We start from the raw sequence: 24152 nt of genomic DNA on the forward strand, positions 1-24152 counted from the left end.
GGCTCTGCAGAACCTCTTCTGAACAGGAGTTGTGTGCTATGCTGGAAAGTAGCCTTTGAAATTGTCTCATATTTTATAGTTGTTGAATAGATGGTCCTACTTATTTTGGTAATTCTAGCCCTACTTCATTGCCAATGGATGTCTGGAGCTAATTGAATTATTTTCTATATTTTGTAGTCCACTTTGAGTCTTAGTGAAAAGAGAAAGCTATAAATGAAGTAAATATAATCTTTGTCTTGAAAGCATACATGGATTCTAGTAACACTTCTAAATAGGGATGGTTCCTCCATTCACCAGCAATTCTGTAAACTGCATTTTACAAATTGGACACCTGAATGCACTTGTACATTAGGATCTTGGTTGTGCTACAGACTTAGAAATTCTAGAAAATTAATAGTTTCCAGTAAAAGCTTTGTTCTATGGATAATCAAACTTCTGCTTAACAACCAAAGCTGTTCTGAAGTATCTCAAAGGCCCCTTCCGCACGGAGGCGGAAGGGGTTGGGTCGGCGTAATCTGGGACCCGATGACGCTGGGACTGTCACCCGGCAGACCCGCCTCTTCCCCGTCCCTCTCCCGTCGCCTCCGTCGCCCTGCTGGCCTCCGTAGACCCGCCCACGCTGCCCTCCGACCTCCAGGGGTCGGAGGACAGCGAGGGAGGGCTTTTGGAGGCCAGCAGGGCGACGGAGGCGACAAGGTGAGTGGGAGAGGGACAGGGACAATAGTGCATTCCGGCGGTGCTGTTCGCACCGCGCCGCCGGGAATGCGCTGTTTACCAAAAACCTCCCTACAGGAGGGAGGTTTTTGGAGGCGGCCTGAGGCTGCCCTGGGGGAGGGGGAAGGGAGCCAGGTCGGCGCTGCTGCGTTTTGGCAGCGTCGCCTGTGCGAATGGCTCCCTGGGGATGGCTTTTTTGCTGTCCCCAGGGTGTCGTTATTGGCCCGTGCGGAAAGGGCCAAACTGAGAAAGCAAGGGAAGTTTGGTCAGGAACTCAGACTTACTTTAGATGTCCAGTCCCTCAAAGATAGGTCAGGATCATGGAAAGAGAAAAGAACTATAGGCAAGGCTTTCCAAAGAGCACAATTCACCACATATAAAAAATCCATGTATGCACAATTAGAAAGGTAAAGCAGGTTGTATCCAATCCAAAGACTGTTAAAATATTGACCCCTTCTTGGTGAAGCCTTACTTAAGTTAGCTTGGTTAGAAATAAATAGTGATGCTCAAGGCAGGTTTATGAGTGAATATGATTTCCTTTAGGATCAGTAAAATGAACCAATGCTTGATATAGAAGAAGAAGAAGAGGAGGAGGAGAAGTTTGGATTTGTACCTTCTTTATCTCCTGTAGGAGACTCAAAGGGACTTCCAATCTCCTTTCCCTCCCCCCACAACAAACACCCTGTGAGGTGAGTGGGACTGAGAGAGCTCTGTAGAGTTGTGCTGAAGGTCACCCAGCTGAAGGTCACCCAGCTGGCATGTGTTGAAGTGCACAGGCCAATCTAGTTTCTGAGATAAGTCTCCACAGCTCAAGTAGCAGAATGGGGGATCAAACCGAGTTGTCCACATTAGAGTGCACCTGCTCTTAACCACTACACCACTGCTGCTCCTATAGGAAGTTTGTAACAATACTATGTAAAAACTCTGTGCTATAAATAGAATTAGTTAAAATATCTGGGAAAGAAATTATTTGTGTTGCTTCATATGTTATTCAGTGAAACCCATAGGACAAAGCTTTTACTGGAAATTATTATTTTTCCCTAGAATTTCTAAATTGATAACACAACCAAGATCCTAACATACAAGTACATTGTTATTGAGGTGTCTAATTTGTAAAATGAAGTCTATAGAATTGCTTAATCATTATGCTGTGTATTTAGTGCAGCATGATTTATAATGGAATAGGTCAGTGTTTAGAGACTAATTATCAGAAGACTTCAGATAACAACATAAACATCTCTCAGAGGACTCTGGCAAAGCATTCTTTTTTAAAGCAGCTAAATAATGAACAAAGAAGCAGATCACTAAGTTAATGGATACAACCCCAAAAAATCACTGAATAACTTCTTTCTGAGCTACAGCATTTTGCAAAACAGCATCTTCTTTTAAACTAAATAAAGGAAGAATTTTAGATAATTCAAACACAAAATGGGATAATTACTAAAAAGAGATGAGCAAGTTTATATTGAAATATTCCATAGATGACTGGTTTCTGTCAATTTGACCTTCTCAAAAAATAATAATAAAGGTGCCAAAAATAGAGGTTTTGCAAATAAAATAACTTTTGGGGCACCTGTGGCGTTCTGATCTATTTTGCAGATCACAGCCTGCACGACGTTTCTGGAAGGTCCCATACTTGCATGCATACCCTCTTACAATGTGACACATGAGCCAGAATTTGAGAGTTCCTCCAAGTTGCTGCTGATAACATGTTAGGGAAAAAGAACAACAAGGCCAGGGTAGTTTCGCAAAATCATTCCTTACTTACCTCACTATTTGCTGCTTGCTATAGCTACATCTACCATAATCTATAATTTAAAACCATATGTTTAACTGAAGAACCTTGCTGTTTTTCAAGTTGATTCCAACTTGTCAGAAAAAAAGTAAGCAACTTGACTACATTTCATCACAAAACCTATCAGATTTGGTTCTATGATGACTTCCTGAGGCTAAACAAGGCAGACTGCCAGAAGTATTCCCGTCACACTGAAAAGGCCTACTAATGACAGCCAATGAGATTTGGCTGAACAATGACACCACAAACCAAAATAATACATAGGACAGTGTCTCTTATTCCTACTTAATGGGCAAATGTAGTCATAGAACATCTGATTAACATTAATAACTAGCAATCTGTTTCCAGCAGTTTCCCCATGCACATCTTTTCACATCCCTAGAGTCATAGCTTTCTACAAAGAGACACAACACTCATTTCCCAGCATCATTTATTTACTGGATCCAGCCATCCAAGACCCTGGGGAAATCAATTTCTCCTACTGGACAAGCGTAAAAGCTGTTGCAAGGCAGAAAGAAATCAAATGCCACCACTATGTCTACTGCACATCTGCAGAGGAATGTTGGTCAAATCAGGCACCAAACAGCAATGGCAGAATTAGCTTGGACTACAAGTGATTCAAAACTTGGACTACAAGTGATTCAAAGTTTGGACTACAAGTGATTCAAAGTTTGGACTACAAGTGATTGAAGCTGATGAAAAAGGAATCTGTAAAAGTGCAAAGGTTTCACTAAATCTTGAGGAAGGAAAAAAAAACATCCAAATAATAAAACATTAACATAAAAATCTAATAAAATGCTACAAAAGATCCCACAATTACAAAAACTCCATATCCTGAATATAAAAATATAAAACAATAACATACAGCATACCTCTCAATGACAACATGGCAGAGCTCTTATTTTCAAATAGAAATCTCCTAATCCAAGCTAAAATTGACTATGAGGTGAGGAAAGAAACAGGAGTCATGCAAATATTTGATATAATGAAAACCAACTACCTACAATGTTCAGATAGATTACTCCCAAGCAGGGATGCCAAGTGACAATGGGTAACTCTCGAACTTGTCAGAGGCCCTTTTTGTACAAACCAAATAAAACATTTTGATGCAGGAAATAAAATGTTTCCTCTATGGAGTTTTGCATGGTTTTTAGCCCACGTTAACTTTTTATTTCCTGCCTGAAAATGTTCAATTTGCTTTATTTCCCCAGCGATTCTTTTTTTGAAAACATTTTCGTTTGTCTGCAGTCCCCAAACTTCCTCATTGATTCCATTTTCTGAGTTTGTGCAGCTGTCTCAGGCTGTATTTCTGTCAGTTTTTTTAATTAAGAGGGGTCATGTCTTCATATCTATGTAGCTACATAGACACAACCCCTAGAAAATCACAACATGAGGCTTTGAAGCTTCACAGCTACAAATCTATGAAGTTTTGAAATCGGAATGACCACAAAATGGCAGCCAAGAATTGTTTTCAAGGGGATGAGTGCAGACAAACGGGGTTTTTTTGACAATGGTTTGAAAACATTAGCAAAAGGTTTTCAGGGGCATGTGCAGAGTAGACCAGAGTTTACAGCAATTCCTATGACTATACATTGTCACTTTCAGTTTGTACCCAGAAATACCATCCCCACCACCCCATGTTTTTCACACCCCATATTCTCACTCACCAGCATTGCAAGCATGGTCATGTAACTTCCAGTTTCAGATTCAAAGCAATAAGGGATAACTCTAGGAATTGTCAGACTTTCCAGAAATTCCTATAACTACGCATTGTCACTGTCAAGTTGTAGGCAGAGGTGATATCATCATGTTAGTGGTGAAGTTCCCCCTCCCCCATGTCTGTTACACCCCACCTTCTTACTGGTTGCCCAACTTGGCCTGTCAACCATTCTCCCAATTGTATAAGATTGTAGGAAACTGACTTCTACCATTGCAAAGTGCTGCATAGACATAAGCAACTGCTGAAATTCAGTAAACCAGCAGTGCTCTCCTGACTTTTATCTTACGATCTGATCTGCAGGGCCAGTGTTTCTGCAAACAGAACAAACAGGGTATGCTTACATTATTTTCTAAAGAAACCCACAGTTTATATAGAGATTATTTTATGTTTAGATATCACTCTCTAGCAACTGGATTCCAGCCAACCACAGATATGCAAAAACAACACATTTTGCACATTAGGTACTTCTGATAGCCATTGATACAACACAAAGTGCAGTGTAAGTCTGTCCTTTAACCACACCCTGATGCCAAGTCTGTTGCCAAGATCAGCAACAGGTCAACATTTGAATAGAAATCATGATAATAATAATAATTAAGGCCTAAGCTAAAAATCATAGACATGCACTCCTGTAAACAAAAAGTTCCTGCTATTGTAAATTACAACCATATGTTGAGAAGCCAAATGCTCCACCTCTACAATAATAGTTGATTAATAATATATTTCCTTAACAACAACAAAAACCCACCCGTATCAAGTATATTTTGCCATAAGAGACATATTAGATCTGTAATGTTTAATAAGGGGAAAATATGCAAATTTGGAATTTAAACTTTGTCACGCTTCAAAGAAGAAGAAGATATAAAAGTGCATTTTAAGGACTTGGACCACGATTTAATAAGCCTTAGTGGGGGAGGGGGAAACTGCTTATGGCAGCTTGCCTTTCTTCTTGCAGAAAATAAACGGTAGCTTATGACATTGGTTAGAAAGCCAAGCCAATTCATGATCAGTCTGTCAGTATAGCTTTGTCTTTAATCATTTCATACATTCCACAGCAGAATCCACATGGTGCCGTCTTAAAGGGAAATTGAACTATTATATAAAGTGTTGTTCAAATAACCTGACTTACAGGCTAAGCCATATGTTGTTTACTTCCATTTTACTTCAGAATTCCATGAACATTATCTCCAAATAAGTGTTTACAGGAATGCATTATTATTGCTTCCTTTTTATGTATGACAAGGTTGCACAAAACCCAAAATGCAGCAGGTGTAGCTTCTCCGATCACAATAGCTGCCTTCCAGGAAATGGGCACTATTTCATAATTCAAAAGTGCAAGGGCAAGATTCAGTAAGACTGAATCCAGCTTAAATAGTTGCCAACGTGTATTTTAAGAGATTTGTTGTGATTATTATTATTTCTTTAAACTGTACTAGCAAGGTTAGCAGTATTAGCAAGAAAAGCCAGTCATTCTCAACCCCTCTCCCCTTCAAAAGTGAAGGATTTCAGTGCTCCTCATACATATCCAGTACACAGGTCAATGTAACAATACAAAAATAGTTTCAATATAGGTAAAACCAACAATTGGCCAGATAACCATAGCCATATGAGACACCATGGGTGCAGCCAATGTCACATTTGCAGTGTAATCCTAAACAGAGCCACACCCTTCTAATTCCTATGGAATATTGGTAGGGTAGCATCGCTGCGCTCATTCACTGTACACAAATGCTGTATAAACCAAATGTAACTTCTGCAGAGACTATATATTGACACCCTTATTGCAAATATGTCTTAGAGAATCCTGGGTGCTAAATGGGGATCAAAACCTGCATGGAAGAAGGGACAATAGAAATGCACAAAAGAAAATGCCACATATCTCTCCCTTCTTTTCACATGTAAGCATGTGTTTTGTTCTAAAATTCTGCGTTGGGAGAACAGGAAATTCCAAGGTGGACATGGTCTGAGGATGCAAAGTTGCTTAGAGAGAAGCAAACCCTCTTCCCAGCACTTTCGGGGCTAATATTTCTATAGATATAGACCAAGGAGGAAAAAAAGTGAACTACTCTGTCCTCATCAGAGAGGAACTGGAATTAATGGTTGAAAGCTTCCTTTGCCTCCTCATTATCCTGACTGACTTTATTGATAAGAAGTGGGAAATACCTCTGTTGGTCAAAAGTATAGTAAACTGCAGAGGACATTACCACCAGAAGGAAAGTGTGGCTGAGAATTACAGTGGCCACCGTTGCTGCTTGGGAGCAGGCAGGGAGAGGAGCGGGCTTGGCACCACCATCCAGTCCAGCAGGAGGGGGGCATTCTGCTGGTGGTGCAAGCCTGTGATGTAGGTGGAGGGGATGGGGGTTGGAGTGGGGGGGTGGGGGTGTGGCCGTCTAAAGGTAGGCTGGGCCTTCCCGTGGCTCTCTTCTGTTCGAGCTACAACGACTGTAGTGGGAGGCAGAAGTCCCACCCTGCTATTGAAAATTCCTTCCACCACCAGAGATTTTGTGTAGGAACCAACTCTATGATTCTATTATGAACAATTACAACTGAGGCAAAATCATATCCAGTCATTTCCACCACTGAAAGTATTTTGGACATACCATTCAGCTTTTTTGTTCTTTTGTTGCCCTTAGATCCAAGACAAAACTGGGTTATGCTTTTGCATGATTGCTTTTTGTGGCATTTAGGAAGATTCTGCATATCAAATGTATAACAGGTTGCAGTTGGTATAAAGGAACCCATTTTCCCTTTTCTCATTCATATGCATGCCATATAAGCAGCAAGTGGAGCCCATGGAAACAATCCAGATTGCTTTCGTACCTTCACATGGAGACACTACTCTTATTTTAAAAAAATTCCTGCAACACATGTGTAGCTGTACAGGCATACAGAAATTAACTCCCCCAGCCATTCCAATCATCCCACAATCCAATTGGCTGCACTTGCATAGGTGCGTATGTGCAACATACAAAATTAAAAAGAAAAACTAACCTTTAGGCAATGGCAGGGCAATAATGAACATGTTGCTGTAGATCGGTCATTCTCACTGCCATGGGAAGAAAGAGACTTTGTACCCTGTGGGACACTGAGAGTATTTGCCCACAACCTGCTGAGTGACTGGCACAGAATGGCAGGCAAGTGGATTCTCCCTGACAGTGGGTAGTGTGGAACTTACAGTGAATGGGTGAAGGGAGGGAAATAGGTTGTCTACTGCCTGGCCATTTGCGCAGGAGCAGCTAAAATCTGGGATTTTGTAAAAGAATTGCTAGTTCAGTGAGAAAAATGCTGGGTTGAGGGAACTAAAATGGACCAGGCTTGTTTTAGGATTGGGACCTATGTGAAGTCTCCCCCCCCCCCCAAAAAAAAAGGTTTGTATTGTGTCCTACATTTGTTATATTTGGTCTGTGCAGAATCCACCTTGCTAAAACAAAGTAGGGGGGAGTTAGAATTTAACTAGTTCCCCATGGGCTGGTTCTCTGCTCAAAATTATTGTCAGCTGCTTAGATCACTAAAGAAAAAAAAATTGGATTCCCACTATTGTTCTTATGAAATTTGCAGCAGCATCTCTTCCTATCACTCCTTGATATGTTTACACAGAATTTTAAAAAAGGCAGGAGCCTGTTTTCATGTCTCCTGAATCTCCTAAAGCAGTGATGGCGAACCTTTTTGAGACGAGTGCCCAAATTGCAACCCAAACCCCACTTATTTATCGCAAAGTGCCAACCCGGCAATTTAACCTGAACGCTGAGGTTTTTGTTTAGAAAAAAATGGTTGGCTCCCTCTTCCTCAGCCCCACCCACTCGAGCAGGGGCCAGCCTGTTCTAGCCTCCAGCAAGTCCCACGCACTCCGCTCCGTGCCTCTCTAGCATCTCTACCTCCTCTGTGCCCCCCCTCAGGCAGCAGCCACCTGGAGCACAGGCACCAAGCCCACCAGCCGAGTCCTCCCTGCTCACTGTGGTGCACACGCATCGTGCTCAGTGGCCCAGGCCAGCCTAGATGTCTGTGTGTGAGAGGTGATTTTCCACCCCCACATGATGAACTCTGTGTGCCTGTGCCATAGGTCCGCCATCACTGTCCTAAAGGAAGTTAACACGGTTTGAGACTACTATAAATTATCCGGAAAGGCACTGTCAATAATGATTTATTTAATTTATTTAATTGAATTTGTATACCGCCCTCTCCCTGAGTTTTATGAGTTTTAGGGTTCATTCTAAGTGAGTTCAGAACTGGCTTGTCCAATCCATTACCAACCAATTTGCACAAAGACAATTTTTAAATAAAAAAAGATGACACCATTATTATCTAGCTGCAATAATCAGACATGCTAAAATATGGCATAATGTATCTATAAAATAATTACTCTGAATATTTACCCTGGCCTTGTATAAGTTTTTGGGGGTCTCATCTTCAAAGTTGTTTTTTTTACGTATAAGGAGAGTTTGTCACATATGCCAACTGAAAACTGAGATTCCTGTTCATTAATATAAAGTTTAGGAGTTTGGAAATCTCCATTTGCCTTCTGTCAAGGGCTAACTAGTGAACCAGATTACACAAGAAGTGACTCTCATTGGAGCATAGTTATTACCTTTCTCAACTTTCTGATTTAATTATTTGCTGAGGTTGAGCCACCAAGCAGACTCCTTGACTCCTTCCCTGCATTGTATAATACTCCAGTGTCCCTTTGCCATTTGGAAATCATTTCATGCTGCAATGACTAATGGGAGCATCTCACAGAACAGCCCCACCTCACTCAACTGATCTTATTCTGTGAGTTCTACCATTAAATTGCCCAACATAATCCTGGGGGTGTGTGTGGATTTTTACTTATGCACCCATTTGCAAATCAGGAGAATGTTCCACTCCACACGCTTTTCGCGCCCTGTGACTTTCTAAAGTTATCTATGATATTAACAGCATACGAAACATACCTATGAGTTTGACTGCAGGTAATAATAGCTAAAAGTGAACAAAGCTTATATTTTCTAAACTATACACACTTTAAAGGCTGAATTGATCTACTAAAGCTGGAAATGGAAACTGACAGAGGTAAGAAGGAGCATGCTTTGCCATGGTTTATTTTGGCACACCATTTGGGCGCTTTGCTTTGTTTTCCAATGAATAGGTTGTTCTTGTTTATGAAATACTCCAACAAGGCGGAGTAGAAATGATACTATGATAAATAGATGTGTTGCTTTACATACAGAAACTCTCAGAATTAATTTCTTACTATCCTCATTTCAAGGATCTCAGACAACAAACCTGGGAAAGCTCTTTGCTTGAGAACTTGGTGCCAATACCAAGCTAGATGATCCAGTTAGGCAAAAGGTAGATTGTTATGTGTACACCAAGAACAACAAGGCCTCTTCCTTGCTTAAAAGATTCTATAATAGTTTTTTTAACTCAAACAAAACTCTCTCTGTGTTATCTATGTGCCAAATCTGATCCATCCAAATGAGTTCAGAGAGCTTTTGAGTGCTTGGTCCTGAATGCTGGAATTCATTTTCTCACTGTCACTTGACAAAGCCTAAACTTTTACATGTTCCGGAACTGGTTGAAAAAGGCATTCAAATTAGATTTTGATAAGTAGGAATATTGAATGATAGAAGGAAAATAGAATTAAGGAACCTATTGTTACCCCAAAGCTTTGAGCCCAAACTTGTTAAGAAAATTAGAGGACCCACTACCATTCTACAGGTTTAAAAAAATCTAGACTTATCTGTAGTTGGAATATCATTGTAGTTGGAATATCATTGAGTATCACAAATATTCTTGTGTATTTTATTATTTTATCTTATCTTATAATATCACTATCATGAGTTTATGTTCTCTGTTAGCTGCCTTGAGTATTTTATTTGGAAAGACATTGCTAAAATGAATGTAATTTAACAAGTACAATATTACAGCTGTACCAGAAATCTTGGACTATGGAATCACACACTGAAAAATAGCAAAGACATTTTCAGTTTCTTTCAGAACAATGTGGAAAGATTGATATTGTGTAAGGTTCATTATGGGAAGGGCAGAGTACTTCTTTTGAAACTCGTAAACATGAACCTGCAATGTCATCTACCTGCACAGCAGTGAAATGTTTTATGAGTGTTTATACCAATTTATAGGATGTTGTGAGTCAGGTCATGCAATCTAGGGATTTCAAAAGCACATAAGGATAAATCCAGAAAACCATGTGTAAGGGTTATTTACTCCAGCAGAAAGCCAGTAGGAAATCAAAGAAAATGCCCAAAGTAATGTGTTAAATTGATTGGAATCTGCATCAGGTCTTTTCTGGAAGGTATAAATGTAGACTTCAGTTTTTAATTTATGAAATTATTCATAAAAATGTTTTTGTACTAATTTCCTCTGTCAATCTATAGACTCAAATTGGCAGACCAACACCCTGCTCATCAGCAAAAGACCCAGATTCTCCCTACATGGCTACATTATGGGATTGGGTCTAGTTCACAAGCACTTTCTCTCATTCTCCTGATTCTAAAATCAGCAAAGCAAATAATTGTTTGGATCCAAAGGATTATGAGCAGAGCTCAATTTGTGGAATGAATATTTTCTGTCAATTTCAGTTCATCAATTCCTCAAAACTTATATAATGGGAATTGGGGGATACAAATAGATGTAGTATGAGGTATGGTATGATAAGCCATTTGGTTCTGGTTTGAGTTAGTTTTTGCAGAGCATGTTTGGTGCAGAAAAATGCATGCTGGATTGGAGCCACCTGGGAAGTTTGTGGATTTTCTCTGTTTTCTCTTGCCCCTAGCAGCCCTTTCTGACCTTCAGAAAATGTATTCCAAGGTTCACACTACCCACATAGCCTTGTGGGTCAGTGAGCTGCAGCCAAGAGGGGGAAGGGGGTGAAATTGCTTCATTCCTGGCTAAAAAAATCAGTGACATCACCCCACATGGTGCGACACTCCAGGAATCCCAATAATCTCTATAGTTATTAAATGGATTTCTAGAGCATCACATATAATGGTGACATAATTTCCAGGTTTTCAGATGGAAATTACCCTGGGGCCTCATGCAACATCATTTTCCCCTCCTTGTTTTCTCTTATTTCTCATTAGGGCAGCAGTAGGGACTGAAGGCTGAGAAGCATAAGGTTGTTCACCAAAAGAGGGTTGCTTATAGCCCTAAGGAACATTGATAGGCAAAATGTTAGATCAGAGAGAGAAGTCACACTGCTCCCACCACAACCTCTCAACATAATCAAAAATGTCCCTTATATTACTGATTCGGAAGGTTATAGGAAGGTAGGTAAAGAATGGACAAAACACATGCAATATGTGTGATTTGATTTTGAATTTTCAGGAAATGTCAAACTTTGAGGGTACAGCTTCCAAATGGCAATCCAGACAAAGAAGAAATCAAGTATCCAGGTGTAGTTTTTGTCCTTCATTTTCAAGGAGGGTGTGTTAACCAACAGCTAAAAGGCAACCTAACCGAAGGAATAAATAAACAGCACCCCTAACTCCTTTTGCTGAAAGGAAGCGGGGTGGCGGGGAATCAACGCAGAGAAAGAACGACTCGAGCTAGCTGTGTTAATCTGAGAAAACCATCCTACTTTTTTTAGTTTGACTATGGAAGGATAGGAAGGGGGAAGAGAGGAACTAAAATAATATGCAAGAAAAGAACATTAGTATCACTTGGTAGTCAAGTCCCAGGTTGGAAAGGTTAAAGCTCCTGGCTCTGTTTTTTATAAATTGGCCTTGACTGAATTTTTCAGGGCTTCTAAAAAGTTATCTCTGGCATAGCTTATATTTGTGTGCTTTGTTGTGGTACTTAAATAATAAATTGTCTGTCACACACATGAATTCCTCAGCTGGTCATCAAGTCTTATCAATCAGATTTACTCTTGTGTTAATCAAGCAGATATTTTTATGAGCATGTGCTTAACATTTAGCCATCTCCATATTATGCTAGAAATCAATAAAGCTACACAATAAATTATTAGCATTATAGTTCAAAACAGTACAATTGATGATGTCTGGAATCCATGCCCAAAGACTTATCATCGACTAAGAATTTTAACTGTGCAGTGCAAGCTTGCAACAGGAGTCAGACTCTGTGAATCTTTTAGAGTAAAATTAAAATATCATGCAATCAATAAAGGAGTCTGAAATAGCCCATTAGTACTATTTTTTTAACCTGACATTGTTTGTGAAGCATTTAGCATAATCAGGAGAGGAATCTTATGCAACATGTCCTTAAGATCAGCCTCTGTTCCAGAGGACTGGAGAGTGGACAATGTTAACTCCTTTTTTTATAAAGGATCTAGGGTGATCCAGGAAATCACAGGCTTACAGCCCCATCCAAGAGGCCAGGCAGTGCCCCGCTCCACCACTCCAACAGATGCAGCGTGGGGAGGCTTGCTAAACAAAAAAGCCTCCCTGGCACCAAGAAATCTCTATGGGCTCAAGAAAGAAACCTTGGAGTGAAAGTGAATAGTTCAATGAAATTGTCAGCTCAGTGTGCTGCTTTTGTGAAAAAGGCAAATTCCATGCAGGACATAGTCAGAGGAGGACTAGATAATAAAACTGCCACTATCCTATTACCGTTATACAAATCCATGCTGAGGTACATTGTGTTCAATTCTGGTCACTGTACCTGAACCTAGAGTCATCCACTTAAGGGTGGCAGATACAGAGTAGATGAAAGGAAGTATTTTTTTTCACATCATGCATCGTTAACTTATGGAACTTGCTGCAGAGGCATATGGCCTATAGGGACATGGGGTCAACCATGTCCCCAGGCACATGCCTTTTGGTCCTGTGGTCATGTGACCAAACCGTGTGTGCCCCAGCTGCACATCACTGAGCCCCTCCCTCCACCTCCCTGCAGGCCAACTCAGAAAAGGGCCATGGGAGCCCATGGAGACATCACAACAGGATGAGAGGAAACTCCTATGCCTGGACGGTTTGCAAGACAAGTATTGGTGGGGGGAAGTGGTTTGCAAGAGGGAAATTGGGAAGGAGGAGGCTGAAGGGTCCTGGGATTGACATCGGTTGTACAGGGGCTTGGGGAACAGCTGGTGGAGACGGCGCTTTGACCCCACAGGCCTGGAGAGGTTTGGCACAGAGATACTCCATGGTGTGCCTGGCTTTGCAGAGCGATTTGGGGAGGTGAGATCCAGAGTATGCTGCAGAGTCACATCCAGGGGGAGAGTCTCTGGGCATCGACACCACCATCCTTGCCCAGGGGTGAGCAAGGAGGAGGAGACCAGGATAGCAGAGTCGTCCACTTCTCTGGAGTTAAAAGAAGGAGGTCAAAATCATCTGGTCTCCCACTTGTGCAGACACCTGCCATCTCCTTTAGGCTGCACATAGACTGGACATATTACTCCAAGCTCAGAGAACAAAGGATGCATACAGATGCAGCACACGCAGGTTCTAAGTAGCTCAAGATGCAAAAAGCATGACATTCAGTGTGTGGGGGAGGGGCTTCTCCTGGGGGAGACAAACAAGCCAGGCCTGAAGGGAGAAGCTGCTGCTGAGTGGAGGGGGGACTTCCTACCTAACCCTAACCCTACCCCAATGGGTGTCGCAGGCTTTCCGATCCAGGGAGCTCCTTGTGTCAGTCTCAGCTGGCGAGCCTGAAGCCCATCACTGGGGGGCCTTGAGACTATCTCAGCTGTCCAATGTGTCCTTCAGGGCCAGGGGCTGGGGTTGCGAGGAGGCTGTCCTAAATAGGCCCCTCAGAGCTGAGCAACTCAGGCCCAGACTTGTAGCCAAGAGGCCCACTCAGAAGAGTGAGAACAGGAATACAGGATGAGAGGCCCCTGACAGCCTGAAAAATGGCTATTTAAAAAAATGTTTAAAATGCAACTATGACCCCAGGGTGTAGGACAGTCCAAAGGATGGGGAAAACCAAAGATCCTCACCAGGACCAGTCAGGCAGTTGAAGAGTAACTAACTGTCTCTCACCTCCAGAGCAGTGTCTTCAGCTGCAGATCCAGCCTGCTGGAGACACCGCGGGAAGGTGAGGGGTTTGGGGAAGGTTCCCCCTGCAAGCAGACCTGCTTGGGGAGGGCAAAAGCCAGCATGCACAGAGGCTGGTGGCAGGGCTTGGTAGTGAGCGGGGGGGCACCCCCGATATGCCTCTGATTTGCTGCCACTGAATATGATCATAGCTGACAATTCAGAAGTTTTTAAAAGAAAGTGGACAAATTTATGGAAGTCTAGGCTATGATGGATATCTGCTCCCTCAGTACCAGAGGTAGTATGCCTTCCTAAACCATTTGCTGGAAAGTTCAGGCAGGATGATGCCATTGTAGTCTTTCTGTTTGTGGATTCTCAGAGGTAGCTAGCTGACTACTATGTGAACAGTATGTTGAACTAGATGGGCCTTGGGTCTGATCCAGCTGTGTGCTACTAGATTTTTTTCTACTGTCTTAGACTAACATGGCTACCCATAGATATATCAATAAGATGATTCAGAGCATCATTTCCATACAATTATTGTCATACAGGAAGCAGTAGCTTCTAAGTAATGTGATTCTAGAACAGGGGTAGGGAACCTGCGGCTCTCCAGATGTTCAGGAACTACAATTCCCATCAGCCTCTGTCAGCATGGCCAATTGGCCATGCTGGTAGGGGCTGATGGGAATTGTAGTTCCTGAACATCTGGAGAGCCGCAGGTTCCCTACCCCTGTTCTAGAAGATACAATACAAATTTATGTCAGAATCCTAAATAAAGAAACCAGGGAAATTTCTGTTAATTCTTAGCCTGATATTCAGGAGGAGAATGACCAAAATGGATAATCGAACACACCTAACTTCCCTCTCAACATATTTATGTTCCCGCGCAAGCCCCTCACAAGTACCGCACTCACACAAAGACCTAAATGGTCTTCTAACCCCTATTAGTCATCTGCTAACAACTAGGAGACTGGGAGACACAAACATGGAGGGATGTTGCTGAGGGAAAATCTCATTGTCATTTCCAGTCAAATTTTGGAAGTGATGTCATGGCACCCTACAATTCAGCAGAAAGTCTAGATCTGATCTCTTTGTATCTATTTTCACATATCGATCTGGATTTAATGAATGGAAATGGGATGTAAAAATTGGGTGGCAGGTTCCACCATATATTTATTCAGTAGAATATGTGAACTGACTTAAATTCTAAATTATAATCAATAGCTCTTCAAAGATAAATTTTTCCAGTCACATGAAAGAGTTACAGTTTAGCTTGAAGGAGGTGCATTTGACCAACCATAGACTTTAGAAGAGGTTTCATAATTGCTGGAAGCAGAAGTACTATTTCTGATTGTGAGCTTCGCAAATGTTAGTTACATTCCTTATTTTAAACTGTTCAAAGCAATCTAACTTGCACATTAAATGTTACTACTGAAATTTTTATAACAGTGTATTCATCCAAAGTCACTTCTCTCTACTGAAAAATGTTTGTTTCAGGCTATATGCAAGTTACAAAATATTTGTTTCCTGATGAATACAACTCAATATTATTTGTCTTATTCTGAGACTCAGGCCCCATCATATGCAGTAATCTGTGAAAATGTATTTACCATAGAGTACTGACAATGGGCCTTTTCATGCTGTAGCTGCTGTATTAAATATTTATGCAAATGTTTATTTTTAAATAAAGCAACAGAATTAAAGGAACATGGAAAGAATATGATCAATTTTAATAGCCAGGATTTGGTTTTCTTGTTTTATGATGTGGCCTTTTCCGTAGCTGATTCAAGACAGTGTATTAAATAATACATACCATCTTGAAAATATATCCAGATATTTCCCTTTTGTTTGCTTGTTCTGTGCTGAAATAATAAATAAAATAAATGTGCTGGTTCTCTTAAGTACATACTGGAGAAAATAATCCTTTGGCAATAGAGATAACAAATGTACTTGAACAAATCTATGGTTCCTCGGGGAATGCACAGTTATCACTATGTAACAGCAATAACAGAACTCAGATCTGTTCCTTCTAGATGCCACAACTTTTATAGTGGATATTTTCAAACTTTCAGCCTATGTAGAAGAGTCTCCATATTAGCTTGTCCCAGAACTCTTGCTACTCCTAACAATGTCCCAGAACTCTTGCTACTCCTAACAATGGAGGATCTGCAGCAGCACTTGGTAAAGGGCAACACTTGGAACCATCCAAGGGGAGCCTGCTCAGAATTCCTTCCTGTTGCCAGTGTCAACAGCATTGTCTAGTAAAACTGTTTGTATGGAAAAGAGCTGCAGAGGGCTGGTATGGTATAGTGGTTAGGGTGTTATACTAGGGCCAGGGACATAAGAACATAAGAACTTAAGAACAAGCCAGCTGGATCAGACCAAAGTCCATCTAGTCCAGCTCTCTGCTACTCGCAGTGGCCCACCAGGTGCCTTTGGGAGCTCACATGCAGGACGTGAAAGCAATGGCCTTCTGCGACTGTTGCTCCCGATCACCTGGTCTGTTGAGGCATTTGCAATCTCAGATCAAAGAGGATCAAGATTGGTAGCCATGAATCGACTTCTCCTCCATAAATCTGTCCAAGCCCCTTTTAAAGCTATCCAGGTTAGTGGCCATCACCACCTCCTGTGGCAGCGTATTCCAAACACCAATCACACATTGCGTGAAGAAGTGTTTCCTTTTATTAGTCCTAATTCTTCCCCCCAGCATTTTCAATGAATGCCCCCTGGTTCTAGTACAAATCTAGTACAAATCTAGTACAAATGCCCCATGGTTCTAGTACAAATCAAATCAACCATGAAAGCCCACTGGGTGTCTCAGCCTAACGTACCCTCTCAAGGTTATTGTTGTGAGGATTATGCATAGCAGGTAGAATGAAGCAAAAAGATGCCATGGATCCAAATCAGGGGAAAAGATGGAATATAAAATTTAAATATAAGGGATAAAATGAAATGAGGTTGGACTTTGTATAGCTCAGTAAATGGAATAGCTCCTTTTTATTTTTTTATTTTTTTATTATATTTATATACCGCCCTCCCCCAAAGGCTTTCTTGCTACTGGGATAATGTGAGTACAAAGCTTAACCAATTACTCAACCCCTTTTTCTGTTGCATGATACTAGCCCTTTTCACATAGACAGTTTAAAATGTTTTGAGGCAGGAAATAATATGTTTCTTCTGAGGAGTTCTGCATTGTTTTTACTTCACATTGTTTTATTTTAAATGAATTCCATTTTAAAACGATGTTGTGGCTGAAACAAATTTTTTAAAAGCTTCATTCACCTGTGCTATTTCTTTAAGATGTGTCCCACGCCTCTCTGCCTACCCTGCACTTTCTTATCGGGGTCATTTTGTGACCTTATTCCTGGCCTGCAGAAGCCCCTTGCCATGTTTTTGGAGCATTTCAGAGCATTTTTGTGATTTGGGGGGACAAACTTCACAGCATCGGCTACAGAAGACTAAGGGAATCACAGCACGAAACTGCAAAGCATAGAAGTGCCCATTTGTCAATGCACTGGGAAAAACAGAAAATGGTGGCCAGTAATTTTAGTCCTTTCCGCACGTGCGGAATACAGCGCCCCAGGGACTGCAAAAACGCCATCCCAGGGGAAGCGTTCGCACAGGAGGTGTGCCATCCTGGCCGCCCCAGAGTGGAGTGAAGCCACCGCTTTAAACCTCGCTCATCGAGCAAGCTGTTTGAAAAGTGGTGTCTTCCCACTGACGCGGGAAGTGTGGTGGATCTGCGGGGCTGCTCCCCAAGCCTCCACCAGCATAATTTATGCCAGTGGAGGTGCATTTCCATTGCCGTGCAAAAAGGACCTATTTGTAGGGGGGCTCTAAAACTTTTTAAAAAACGCTTAGGTGACTTGTGCGAAATAGCCTCTTAAGCATGCATTCCAGGTAACCAGGCCCATTTCACATACATGTGATTTCCCCCCTAAGAGATTGCTGCTATGGTTGGGATTTCCAAGGGAGAGATAAATTGGTTGGGATTGGCTATGGTTGGGATTTCCAAGGGAGAGATACATTTCCTACAATGTATTTCCCCTTCCCAAGAAAACAGTTACCACTTACAAGCTACTTTCCCCATATAAGGGATTTTTTGTAAATAATCCACAAGGAAGGAAACTTTGTGGATGGTTAAAATAAACAGGATGTATTGTCCTGGTTAGATTATGAAGCAATTATGGGTAAATGGTGTTGCATTTTTTGCAACCTGTTTCATAAACTGTGATTGTCCTGCATGACTTATCTGCATTGATACTCTGTCATAGCATAGAAGGCTATGAATAGTTTCATCCACAAACAAGCCAAGATCTCTGTTCAGGAGATGGAGCAAGAAGCAAATAAAACTCTCTAGTACAAAATTCGCTGCAGAAAATTTTCCTCAGTTCCATTTACTAAAGTCCCATTGATTTTCATGGAATCTGTGGAGTTTACAAAGTGTGGGATTGCACTGCAGCCTAAAATTGGAAACAGAAGTGCCAAGTATTCTTTGGACAAGGTCAGCCAAGACTTTCAGGGCCCCTTCTGCTATCATAGAAAGGTGCTTGTGTTTTCCTATCTAGTTGAAGCTGTCAGTGTTGCTGACATAACGCACATTCCATAAACTGGGTTATCAACATAGCTGAGAGATACCCTTATATATTTTTACGTTCTGCTTCAGTCTGATAATGGTCTCCTGTGGCACATTCTTCGGGTTTTACACCCATATATTGTGAGTGTCAAATGTTAGCATGGTGAGTCCCTAGATTTCTAATCTGATCTTTTGCAGTAGTTTAAACTACAGCAGTGATTTACACTTGGCAGGTACTCACAAGTTGGTTTCAAAGAGAAAATTAGTGTTTAATGATGCTTCTTGGCTCTCAAAGTCAATTCACTGCCTCCAATAGCCATCAGCACGTTTCAAGGCCTAACCTAAGGAGAAACAACACATAACATGATCACATTTCTGGGTGTGCTTTTAGATACTAAATTCTAAAACATAAACTTAAGGAACTCTTGGTGAAAATGAAGAATGTTACGAAGTTAATGAGGAAAAAGGGGGTAAATGAAATTGAATACAATATGACACTCACAATGAAGATGTGTTCTCATAATATCCAAAATATATTCATTGTCACTATGCTGTTCTCTATACTGTCTCCTTGGATGATGAGCATGTTAAAAAGAAACTATAGCTAGATAGCAAAATTTCAAATATATGTGATCCCCACCCCAAAAAAATTCAGATTTCAGATAACATTCATCTCTTAGTTACAGCCTTAAGAGTAAGTTTTGTATTTTGTTTCTTTGATTATTTCTTTGACTATAAAAAAAAAAACATAGCAGCCTTTCTTAAGCAGATAGTTTCTTGGTTGTTTCCATTGTTTGACCAAAATAAACAGTACTACAGAGTGTCAACCAGTGATTCTGGCCGGGAAAGCCTTCGACAATACAGTACTACAGAGTGTTTTAAGCCAGCATTTTCACATCACTGTGATGCATCAATTTGGACACTTTCACTGAAGAAGGCGAGGAGCCATGCCAAAACTGTGACCACTGTGCATCACCTAAACAATTCATAAATGTATTAACTAAATATGCAAATGCATGCAGATTTAATTGATTAAAACTCATTTAATTAATCAACTAAGAAGTATGTTTGCACAGGAAGAAAAGGGAGATGGAAGTCAGATGCTATTATAAGGAGGTGATGGAATGTGTTGTACTATTTCAGGCAACAGGAGGGACTTGCCTCCTTTGAGTGATCTTCTGTGTGTACCAACCCTACTTGAAAAAGGAAGTGGCTTTATATATAAATTAGCACATGAGTTCAGTGTTGGTTTGCAGCATAAAGACAATTATTTCAGTGATTGTCATGCACATATTTCATAAAGTGTAGATATACTCAACCTCTGTTAATCAATTAAATAATCTGAATTGTAAAGGGTATTCGATGCCTCTGCAGGAAAAAAATGTAAGTACTTGGCCAAGCATTTAATATCAGGGAAGTTAAACTTTTCTAGAGAAGAAATGTTCCATCATAGTAAAGATGCATAACTATATGAATTATTCTGTCAGCAATAAAAATGTGAGAAATGTTGGGTGAAATTGAATGGGATAAAACAATGGATGGAAAGGACTCAAATGGGAAATGGGAAATGCTAAAAGAGAAATTAATGGTGAAAAGTTCTACATGCCATAGAGAGATAGTATAATGCACAAGCCTTGCTCAGTCAACTCTAGTAATAATGGGCAATTATTTATATTCTACTTCAGATTTAGTTTAAAAGAAGAAGGGTTTCATTGAGCTCTGGAAAGGACAAGCTGGCTCCTTAGGAATTAGTGCCTAGTGACCTATATAGGGTCTGAGTATCATTGGTGTCCCTTCACCCTGTATTTCCTGTTCGCAATTTCATAAGTCATAAAAAAAATTACTGTCAGAAGTAGACCATATTGTAATTATAATTTTACAGCCAAAGCCAGGAACCTAGACTCCTGACCCTGATGAGTATCCAGTTTTTGCTTGAGCTCAAGCCAACAATACTTCAGTTTTACTAGTTATTTGTGAGTGAGATTTCATTGCCTTCATTGGCCATAACTAAGTCAGGTAATGAGAAGTGGGAAAATTTCTCACATTTCAGGCAACCTGTTTTCTTAGATATGGCTATGGATGGGAAAGTGAATTCAGAAAGGAGAAGGTTTGATTACCAATGGCTTCCAGCAAGTTCTGTGGGCAAATAAAACAAGCTGTCATTTGGAATTCTCACCTGTTTCTCCAGAGCTATGACCATCAGATGAAGAGAGTAGCTTAATTTTCACTGTAGTCCAATTTCTTTTCATGGTGATAGAAAGTGCTGTTGAATTGCAGCCAACTTATGTTAACACCTTAGGTTTTCAAAGGAAGAAACATTCAGAGATGGTTTGTCATAACTTCTTTGGAGGTCACCCATCCAGTTATTAACCAGGGTTGATCCTGCTTAGCTTTTGAGATCTGGCAAAATTAGGCTATCCAGATCAGGGCTATCTGGCACTATCGAGGATATCCAGGTCAAGGCAAATTTCCTTTACTATATGCTCAGATCAGCAATGCAAAGCATTTCTGAACATCTCTTGCTTTGAAAAACCCACCTGCATCACCATAAGTGAGATGTGACAATGACAAAAAGCTGGAATGTAAAAAAATAGTTGTCGTTCACTCTTACAAAGAACACCGAAGGCTGAATCTGGAGCTATAAGGAATACCCTGTCCTCCACATCTGATGCTGGGTGGGCGAGTTACTAGATAGAGATCCCATAGGTGCATGCAATGTTAAGAGGCTCACTGCATCTCCACAAGGATCCTTAAAACAGAGGCACCTCTTCCCTTCCACACATACACCATGAGCAATCACAATAAATTAGATGCACCCGAATAACCGGGGGCAGCCATTGCTGCCGGGGTGAGCAACTTAGCAAAATAAGGGGCATGCATGGCTTGGTGGCATGCTGCAGAACCGGGTGCAATGATTGGCTCCCAGCCGTAAAGGTGGGAGGAGCCGGGATATATAAGGACGCCTCTCCCGGTCCGCGCCCTTCCCGGTGGCTAGACCCAGCAAGGCGTGGTAGTGCTGGTTGGTGTCTCGTGTAAGGCCCGGAAGGAGACTGGTTGCAGCCTTTTCTCACTCTCCTTCTCTCTTGCTTCCATTTCTACTCACCTTCCTTCGTTTCCTCTCCATTCTCTTTGCTTTCCTCTGGTCGTTGGCCGGTCTCGCAGTTTGGAATGGGGCCAAAGCGGGCCAAGAGCAAGGAGCTCCCCGCGGGGGGGCGGCACCTTTGGGCAGAGCCCGAGCCCTCCTCAACAGGGTCCGGGCTCAGACCGGCCCAGGGACTTCGGACGAGGGCCCCATGGTGGGTCGTATCAGAGCGGCCGCGCGGGCGGCCACCGCCGCGGCCATGGGCCTGTCCCCGACCGGGAGGGGCAGGCCGGTGGGACTAGGGGAGCAGTCCTCCCCGGCTGGGGAGGCTCTCCCTGCGACTTCCGGTGGCGCCGGATCGGTCCCCCGGCCCAAGCCTGCCAGCGAGCCGGGCCCCGATTCCACCCTGGTCCGGAACCTGGCAGACACGCTGCTGCACCTTTCCCAGGCCCTCGGCGGAGTGGCAGGGGAATCTGGAACCCCCTGCGGCGCAGGGGAATCCGAGCCCCCCGCGCCGGCGGCGGCTGGCGCGGTGCGGGCGGACACCGCAAGTGGAATGGCGGAGGACCTCCAGCTCTCCCCACCGGTCAGCGTGTCCACGTTGGTGGACGCGTCCGTCGGTCCCTCCGAGCAAGAGGGCCGGAGGAAGAAGAGGTCTTCGAGGCGTTCCCACTCCTCCAGACGGTCTCCCAGCTCTTCATCATCGGGTGAGTCTACTGAGGACGATGACTTGCAGGCTAGCGGGGAGTTCTGGTTCCAGGGGGAAAAGGTGCCCGCTCTCCCCCCTTGGCTCGCAAAATGGAGACGCTTGGGGGGGATGGAGGCACCGTCTCCTGGCCCGGCCCCTGACGACAGCGGCAACCCTCCCGGGTCCCATCTCCCCAGGAAGCTCCGGGAGCGGGCGCTCGACGGGTATTACGTGGATATTTTCAGGTTTCCTCGGCGGGAGGGGGAACATGGCTTGTCTGGCGGGAAGGCTGACAAAAAACGGAGGGACCCAGTAGCGGCCGAGTGGAATTTCAACAACTGGCTGCAGGGTTTCACCAAATACCTAGCCCTCATTGGGGCCGCCTACCCCCTGCGGGATTGGCACTTGGCGGCCCACATGGCCCATGTGCTGCGGGCCTGGGCGCTGGCCGGCGAACCTGCGGCCATAGCCTACGACGAAGCGATATGCAAGAATGCTTCCCATAAGAGCCGTTTCCGCTGGGATCTCATCCACGACCAAACATGGATGGTCATGGTCCAGCCTGCCATGAAAGGGGGCGCGGAGCCCTCCTTTCCGGACAAGTCCACCAGGGCTTACCCAGGGCGGGCGGGGGCCAAGGGGCTCTGTTGGGAATTCAATAGAGGCGCTTGCCAGCGGCCCAAGTGCAGGTATGAGCACGTTTGCTCCAACTGTTCTGGAAATCACAGCAGGGTGGCCTGCCCTAAGCCAGCTGGCCGCCTCCCGTTTCGGCAAGCCCGGTTCCCTGGTGCCGGGCCCTCCCAAAAAGAAGCCGATGGCCAGGGCAGCGCTACCACCGCCCAGAAGCACTGAACTCCTCGCCCAGCTGCAGTCTTTGGCCCCCACACCCATCTGGGTGGGGGTGCTGCTGGACTGGCTGCAGCATTATCCCGACAGGCGTGCGGCGCGCATGCTGGGTGATGGTTTTTCCACAGGTTTCAGGATTCCCTATCGCGGCCTCAGGAAGGCCTACCAGGCGAACAACTTAAAATCTGTTCGCGATCACCCTGGCGTGGTGGCCGATAAGCTTGATAAAGAAATCAGGGCCGGTCGCATCGCTGGCCCCTACAGCCACCCACCTCTCCCCAACCTCCGGGTCTCCCCCATCGGCGTAGTGCCCAAGAAGGCCCCGGGGGAGTTTCGTTTAATTCAGCACCTCTCCTACCCCCGGGGCTACTCAGTAAAAGATTACATTGACCCTGAGCTTTGCACAGTCCGGTACGCCACCCTGGACGAGGCCGTCAGTCTCATCAGGCAGGCCGGCACAGGTGCCTCCTTGGCAAAATGTGACATCCAGTCGGCCTTCCGGCTCCTGCCCATTTCACCGCTGGATTTCGAGCTTCTGGGCATCCACTTCCAGGGCATGTGGTACGTGGACAAGGCCATGCCCATGGGCTGCTCCTTTGCCTGTGCCGCTTTCGAGGCTTTTAGCACCTTCCTCGAATGGGCCTTCAGGCAGCGGGTGCCCTCCGGGCTGGTGACCCATTACCTAGATGATTTCCTGTTCATTGGCAAGGGAGTGCGAGGTCGCCCTGCAGGCTTTCCAGACAATGGCTGCTGAACTGGGGGTCCCCCTGGCCCCCAACAAGATGGAGGGCCCCACCCCCACCCT

Source organism: Sphaerodactylus townsendi, linkage group LG08, assembly GCF_021028975.2.
Source record: "Sphaerodactylus townsendi isolate TG3544 linkage group LG08, MPM_Stown_v2.3, whole genome shotgun sequence".
NCBI lineage: Eukaryota > Metazoa > Chordata > Lepidosauria > Squamata > Sphaerodactylidae > Sphaerodactylus > Sphaerodactylus townsendi.